This window comes from Haemaphysalis longicornis, unplaced genomic scaffold, assembly GCF_048455015.1.
Source record: "Haemaphysalis longicornis isolate Haplotype H1 unplaced genomic scaffold, Haemaphysalis longicornis Haplotype H1 scaffold_8, whole genome shotgun sequence".
NCBI lineage: Eukaryota > Metazoa > Arthropoda > Arachnida > Ixodida > Ixodidae > Haemaphysalis > Haemaphysalis longicornis.
The window spans coordinates 156869723-156877487 of NW_027526445.1; the positions used below are offsets into that span (position 1 = coordinate 156869723).

Sequence of the window (7765 nt, forward strand, 5' to 3'; positions counted from 1 at the left end):
GAGAGTTCCAATGATGTAGATCGAAGCTCTCTGGGGTGGAGGTCACTGTTTCGTATTAGTTGCCGTATCTAGTGGTTGGCTTGTGTCCGAGGGTTGGAGCTATAAATGAGATGCCGGAGCAGGTGCCACATTTTCTTGGTGCAAGGGTGCCTTTCGGTTTGTCACAGTAAGAGCGCCAGTTTTGTCTTTGTAAGGTGGTGGCATAATCTTGCGCTGGCTCAGAGAGGAGAGCTATACGCTTTTTAAGCGTTCTATTGTGTTTCGTGTTTCCATCACTTTGTCAAGCTTCTTCGCGCTTTCCGTATATTCAGAAGATGTGTGTCTGCAGATGGTGTGTCCTGGGTAAAGACGATTTCTCGCAAGTATTTTTGCATCCGCAGTTCCGATGCTTCTGTCCATTCAGTTAGGTCTGTTTGTATAGGCGGTAGCAGGTTGATATCTTCGCGGAAGGCGGACCGGTTTCTTAGTTTGGCTACTCTTCTTTTTGCGGTTTTGTTTTTCGTAGATAGCTGTAGAGATGTAATGTGCTGTTCGCTTCCCAATTTTCCTGGAAGGCATAGCCACCGCACATTTCGGCAATTTCTCGGGAAAGTGAGGTCGGTTATAGTGCCTCGATTTACGTTGTTTCCAGTTCATGTCGGAGCGGTGAGATCGTTCTAAAGCAGGTGGTGGTTTTGCGTGGCGCGCAATAAGGCCTTGCCTTTTTTGATGCGAGGACGTACCCCCATGCATATTGCGGAGCATTGAAGTCACCGACCAGGAGAAAGGGTTCGTTTTTTTGCCTTCAGTGTGGCCTCGTGGATTAGGCATCAACTGCTTGAAGGCCACCGTAGGGAGGGTTGTATATGTTAAGTAGGTGTATTTGGGCAGCAGGGTTATGCAGATGAGTCCCACAAATTTGTTGGGCATTTCTTGGCTCAGCTGGTGTGGTTGAGCGGTGTGCGCGTTGCGAACGAAGATAGGTGTCCGATGTTCGGGGTCCTGGGCGAATTCGGTGTAGTATGGAAGCGGTGGAGTCGGGGTGTTCGTTTCTTGAAGTGGGTATACTGAAGATGCCACGAGAGAAATGAAAACAAATAAAACAAGCAAGACCGCTCACGCGACGATCATTGTAAGAAACCACGCCTCACCATTGGCCTGCCGGAGAAGACCACGAGGTATCTAGATGACGAAAGCTTCAAGGCTACGCCACGAACATGTGCACAATCAGCAGACGATCACGTGTACACCAGCGGTTTTCAACGCAGCAGCTCGGCACCTCAGGAGGAGTATGGTCGCTACGCTCGTCATCTGCCGTGTCGGATAACTTTCAAGGTCGTTTGCAACTTATCTCACAGGGGTTGTTGCAGACTCTTACTTGCTGTTTCATTTTGTTTATCTGTACGTATTGAATGGGTGCTGAATGGCGTTATTCCCAACAACTTCGCTAGCTATTCAGCTCGGTAGGAAGAGATGGCTCCTCTTTTTTTTTCCTTTTTTTTGGGCATCTGCGAAAAGTGGCAGGCATCGAACCTCGCATTCGCACGGTCATCTGCACGCGAAAGCTGCGGATGTGCCGGCTGATCACCATTGAAAGTACGCGAGATGTGCCGGACGCGTAGAGGCACCGGCAAAAGCGCTAAACAAAACAGCGGGGGCGCCAAATGTCGCTCACTGAGTCAATTTAAGGGAGGATGAGAAGTAATACTAGAAAAGTTTGTTATGCCATTTCAGAATGTTTACGGACACTAAAAGTACCCAAATCCTGGGAAAACGCCATCATACTACGTAAGAAGGGGGATACCGAAGACCTGAAAAATTATAGACCAATCGGTATACTGTATGTTTAGAAGTTGTTTACCGAGATTATAACGTGTAAACGGCAGCCAGGATTTTCAACAACCCAGGGAATAGGCTGCGTTTAGAAAAGAATACTCACCCATTGATACCATCCCTCTCATCAGCCAAGTAACGAAATATAGGCAGAGTTTAATAAACCCGACATGACACCTACAGGCTATGAAAAAGCGTTTTATTCAATTAACAGCACCGTAGTGATAGACGCCTTAAAGAACCAAGGAATACAGGAGAACTAACTAAGAGTCCTCGACAGCATATATGAGGGATGCACGGGCAAGGTACCCGTTCACAAGCAAATCGTAAAGCTCCCGATATGAAAGGGAGTGCGACAAGGAGATACCGTCTCGCCAAAATGGTTCACAGCACGTCTTCAGAGGGTATTCAGGAAGCTTGACTTGGAAAACGCAAGTTTACGGAAAACTGGGAATACTTGAGCCGTTTTAGGTTTGCAATCAAGACGCCTCTCATTGGAACAAAACATAAATTAGACTAATTTTAGAGTAATGATAACTAAACATGCTGAACGGGTCCTTTTCAGCATAGGTAACGCAGCATTGGAACAGGCTGAACAATGTGACTATCTTTGTACAGGTGGTCAGTGCTGATCGCCACCATGAGAAAGAAATCCTACTTGGATCAAGAATTGGTTGCTGTACACTCGTCAAGCACTCGCCACTAATGAAAAGTAAGCTACCTGCATCCCTAAAGGGAAAGGTATTTAAGCCATGCATCCTGGCGGAGATGACATAAGAAGCGTAAACTTGACGCCTTACTAAACAACTAGAAAGCAATCTTGGATCCGCCCACATTTCCACGCAGCGAATAATGCCAGAAGTAACGCTTGGGGGCAGGCAACAAGCAGCGGGGATTTGGGAGAAAACTCGAGTTGAAGATATCATAGCTGAAATTAAGAAAAAGATATAGACTTGGGCTGGTCGACGAATTCACAACAGCTGGACCACTAGGGGAACAGAATGGGTACCGAGAGACGAAAATAAAGCAAGGAAGAAGACCATTAACCCGATGGAGAGACGAAATTAGAAAATTCGGAGGCCAAAAATGGACTCGCACGGCGCAGGGCAGACGTGAGTGGAGGTGAATGGGAGAAGCCTTCGTCCTGCAGTGGACCCGAATAGTCTGCTGCTGATGATGATGAGGTTGCTTGGAGATCATTCATCGGTGATTATCGGGAACGTATAAGTTCTTCAATGGCTGCCTGCTATGCCACTCAGCGATCCACCTTTATTCAACCGCAATCGTGCTAGGGGCTGACACGCCCGACATCAGGGAGCAACTGCACGTGCCATGCGCGTGATGCGAGTGACGACGCTGATTGGCGAACATTGTTACTTGATGCAGCAAGAAACTTGGGCATGCGCACCGGCGTCGGGGGCGAACGGCAAGCTCCACACATTTACCTATAAGCTCCAACACGAGCTGAGTGAAGACTGTATCCTGGGCAATCCCCTCAAGTGCGTACGTGCGAAAAAGTTCAAGGGCATTATCCTCATCACCACGTGCGTAGCCCCTCGCCCCGTCCCGGAATTAGTGCTTGCAGAAAAATTACCGTTTCGGCCTCTAGCACCGTCTCTTTTTTTACTTTCTTTAGTTGTCCGGTGTTGTATAGCCCCCCCCCCCCCCCCCCCCCTTCCAGAAATATGTTTCTGGGTATACACCACAAGGTAGCGCCTGCGCCCCTCTCTTGCGTCGATGTCTCGGTGTGCCTCCGATACAACAAACAGCAAGTGCGGAGATACCTATTGTGTGGCCCTTAAAGGGGCACTGACACAAAAATTTTGCATCTTGTTTTTTTTGTTGCGATAAGTAGCTAGTGACCTACTTATAACCTGTAGAAACCTCATTTGCTTCAGCGTGCGACGGTTGTTTAATTAGAGGCATTTTCAATGCGGCCAGTCGCAGTTTCGGTTTCAGCGAGTGCCGCGAAACGATGTATTTTGTGGATTTTGTGTGAACAAAGCTGACCACGTGACCGTCGGAGGGATATCACTAGAGACCGGAACTTTAGGCAAAATGCCTATTTTTTATTCCAGTCCGTATCGAGCCTATTTAACATATAAGCATGAACTAAAGGAAGGGGAACATTTTAAGCAATAGTTGATTGTGCCTATACGTGCCTATTTTGAGGTTCGTGCCTATACAAGCTTTTAAGCGCCTATAAATGCCTTTTTTGTGCTGTCGAGTACAGACTTTGCCTCAATCAGTCGTATATCTCGATGGAAAAAAAGGAAATCTATTGTTGGACTGATGGGAATGCATGAGCATCTTGTCTCTCTCCATTGCTAACTTGAGGCCTCGCCCGATGCTCATTCCTTTCTCTTCAGACATCCGCCACGCAGAGTTTCTTTCACCCCACTCAGTAAAGCGTATAACCACAAAAATATCATCATCTTCTTCCTACACTATGCCAACCATGCTTAGCGTTCTAATAATCTCAGCGGTCTCGTTTTCTCGCTCTAGCAGCGGCTTTGGCTGCCTGTCTTTCCTTTTGTAGTCTGCCAGTATCGCCATTAGCCGCAGTATTTTTCATTTCTTCCTCGTTTGCCACCCTAAACTGGCTGCGTGCTCGATAATTATACAACGCTGGCAATCAGTGGCAGGAGTCACAGAGACCCGCCGAGACTCCCCGTGACTGACGGGCACGTCTGCAGAGGCAGCTGCCGCTCAGTCGCACTCCTGTTAAAGTATTCTTAGCACCGTCGCTCTCGTCACTCACGCAGCCGGCGATCTCTAAGCGCTATCTCACTTTACCGTTTTTGGGTTTATGTCGCTGGCTGTTTGACAGAGTGACGCGTAGCGACGGAAATATTACCCGAAATGCCCTATATATTGTTCGCGCAATAATACAGTGCTAACAGTGGCATAAATTGTTTTGTCACAGACAGGAGAACCCGTGTTTTGAGGAATGGTCTCGTCGAATTTAGTCTGCAAGGCATGCAAGGTGAAAATAAAGAGTACGCGTTGTCCCCCAACCAGTCGGCGTGCAGCGAGTATAGAAAACAGTATGTTTGTGAATGGGGGTATGAAGTAATGAAAATGACGAGGCGCGCTGGCGTTGGAAATGGGTTCGCACTGGCTTGTTTGGAAGAAAACAAGAGAGCAATTGAAAACGTTGTATTTAGCATTTTTAAGGGTTTTTATTGAATGCTAGCGGCATAAAAAGATTCTTGCGGGTTCCGTCGGCGCGTCGTCTGCTAGCGCCCCCAACGATAGCGCGCAAGCGCCAGCCTGCGAGGGAGCCGGCCAATGGAAGCCCTACCTCTCAAGGCCAGGACGGTACTGCGGGAAAGCACAGCTACTCTCTCGGCAAGATGCGCAACATTGACTTTCACGCCTTTCCTTCTGCTTAAAAAATTGCAAATAAATCTGAACCCTTTCCCACTTATTTACCTCGGACGGGATTTCGAAAAGCCTTTCTAAACAATGCAAAACAATTACAAATTGCTCGCGAATCCCTCCCCCCCCCCCCAAAAAAAAAAGGTCGGATTTGTTTGGTGTCGAGAATATTGCAGCGCAGATTGCACGCGGGCGAGGCTAGAGCGTGCCCTAGAGAGGCAGCGCGAGGCTAGCTTGTGGCAAGATTAAGAGAAAACCTATTGACCCTATCACTACAGCCAGCACGTCAGCGTAGTTGGCGTTTCTGCTCTCTCCGTAATCCGTCCGAAGCCTGCCGACGAATGCCGAAGATTAAGACGCCGAAAAGTGTCCTTATCCGGCAATGGACCAGTGGATCGCAGTGCTACACCGTCGACGGAGAAACAGTATTCTGCCAACCCTGCGGAAAGCAGGTGAGAATACAATACTTTCCACTTGATCTTAATTAACGATATCATGCACTTGACGTGAACACTGGACCAACCGTAAACGTGACGCCTCCAACAGTGCTTACGCTAAATTTATTCTGAATGCTCAGAACTTGCCAATAATGTGCGTTTTAAGAACTTTTTACGGTAACTGCTATTCATTGTTGTGCAATGTTTGCAACCTAATTCGGGAACTGGCTTCCTTATTGAAAATTTCCGGCACAGTGTTGGTCGGATTGTTGTATAAGCATCATGATTTTAAAAACGGTTACCTGCTATTGCGCAGCTGGCCAACTTCGCTATTCCTTGAGCTATTGTCAGGTTTACAACTCTACATGACTAAAAGCAAAAGTACACTAGCAACGTTTCACGTGCCTTACGCAATATCTTAGTTTTCGTTACTGTTTTCTTCGCGCAGGTACCCTGTGAAAAAAAGTTCCACTTGCAGCAGCATGAAAGAACAGCACTGCATCAAGCCAATGCTCTGCGCAACCAGCCGTCGACATCAAGACAATCGTTCCTGGCTGAAAGTATTGCTCAAGGAAAAAAAAGTGAATTCAGCGCTGACCTGTGCGAAGCATTAGTCGCTGCTAACATCCCTTGGGCGAAAATCGAAAACAAGACTTTCAAGAATTTCTTGCAAAAGTACTGCAAACAAAAGGTACCATCAGAGTCGACTCTTCGCAAGGAGTACCTGCGACCACTGTACGAGAAGACGCTACAAGAAATTAGAAGAGAAATCGGTGAATTCCACATTTGGATTTCTGTGGACGAGACGACAGATGTCACCGGACGAGTACTCGGTCACTTTGTAGTCGGAAAGCTTGACGCAGAAGAGAAAACAACACCCTTCCTGGTTTGCTCAAAAGAGCTAGAAAAAACTAGCGGAGAGACCATCGCCCGCTTCGTGAACTCGTCATTGAAGCTTCTGTACCCCTCCGGAGCCCACGACGACCGAGTACTGCTGCTCTACACAGATGCAGCAGCTTATATGCTTAAGGCTGGTGCACTTCTCAAGGTTTTTTACCCAGAACTATTGCACGTCACTTGTCTTGCTCACGGGATTCATCGGGTGTGTGAAGAGCTACGAAAGTCGTTCAGTTCGGTCAACGAACTGATAGCTGTAGGGAAGGCGGTGTTCCTCAAGGCTCCTTCCCGCGTTCGTGCTTTCAGGGAGCAGCTGCCGGGTGTACCTCTTCCACCGGAGCCTGTTGTTACCCGCTGGGGAACTTGGCTGACGGCAGTGGAATACTACAACCAACACTTAAACGGTGTCAAGGCTGTTGTAAGCAGCTTTGCTGAAGATGAGAGTGTCGCCGTGAGAAGGGCCCAGAAGGTTCTACATGATGTTACACTTGCATGTGACTTGGCCTATTTGTGTGCCCATTTCACGTTCTTGGCAACAACAATACAGAAACTTGAAAGTTCGGGCACAACGCTGACTGAAAATATTCAGCTGATTTTGGACGCACAGGAAAGGTTCGCTAGTGCTCCCAGGGGACCGGTTGCTGACAGAGCTATAGAGAAGCTTAAGTCTGTGTTGGACAGAAATCCCGGATTTTCGACGCTGACGGAACTGTCTGAGGTTTTGAGCGGCGGACATACCGCGATTCCAGATGGAATCAAAACATCCAACGTGCCAAAGTACAAGTACGCTCCGCTAACCTCAGTGGATGTGGAGCGTTCTTTCTCTGCGTACAAGACGATATTGACTGACAGAAGGCACAACTTCAAGCCCGAAAACCTGGAGATGGTGCTTGTTTGCCACTGCTTCCACAGCCTTTCGCACAGTGTTGCGTCACCCTAGATATCTTGAAATCGTCACCCTTGAGTGTTTTATGAAGAAAATAAAATTGCATTTTCAAAATACCGATGTTTGTAGCCTGTGTTTACTCTAAACCGAAAAATTGCACCGAAATACGCCGCCTGAGTAAATATTATTCGAGCCTATATATGCCTATATGGTAGTACTTAGTGCCTATATATGCCTAAATTTCAATTTTGAGCGCCTTCAATAGGCGCCTAAAACCCGTTTTTTTAGTGCCTAAACTTCCGGTCTCTAGATATCACAGAGCAGAGCCGCCGTAGCACTGTCGAATCCGCAT

At 47.6% G+C, this 7765-nt stretch overlaps 1 long non-coding RNA gene across 1 annotated transcript; it reads left to right on the forward strand.

Annotated features, from left to right (window-relative positions):
* The first annotated feature begins 5333 nt into the window (after positions 1–5333).
* LOC144148901 (uncharacterized) lies at positions 5334–7529 on the forward strand. Its single transcript, XR_013318096.1, has 2 exons — positions 5334–5645; positions 6079–7529. It is a non-coding gene; the product is annotated as an uncharacterized LOC144148901 (long non-coding RNA).
* Positions 7530–7765: the final 236 nt, after the last annotated feature.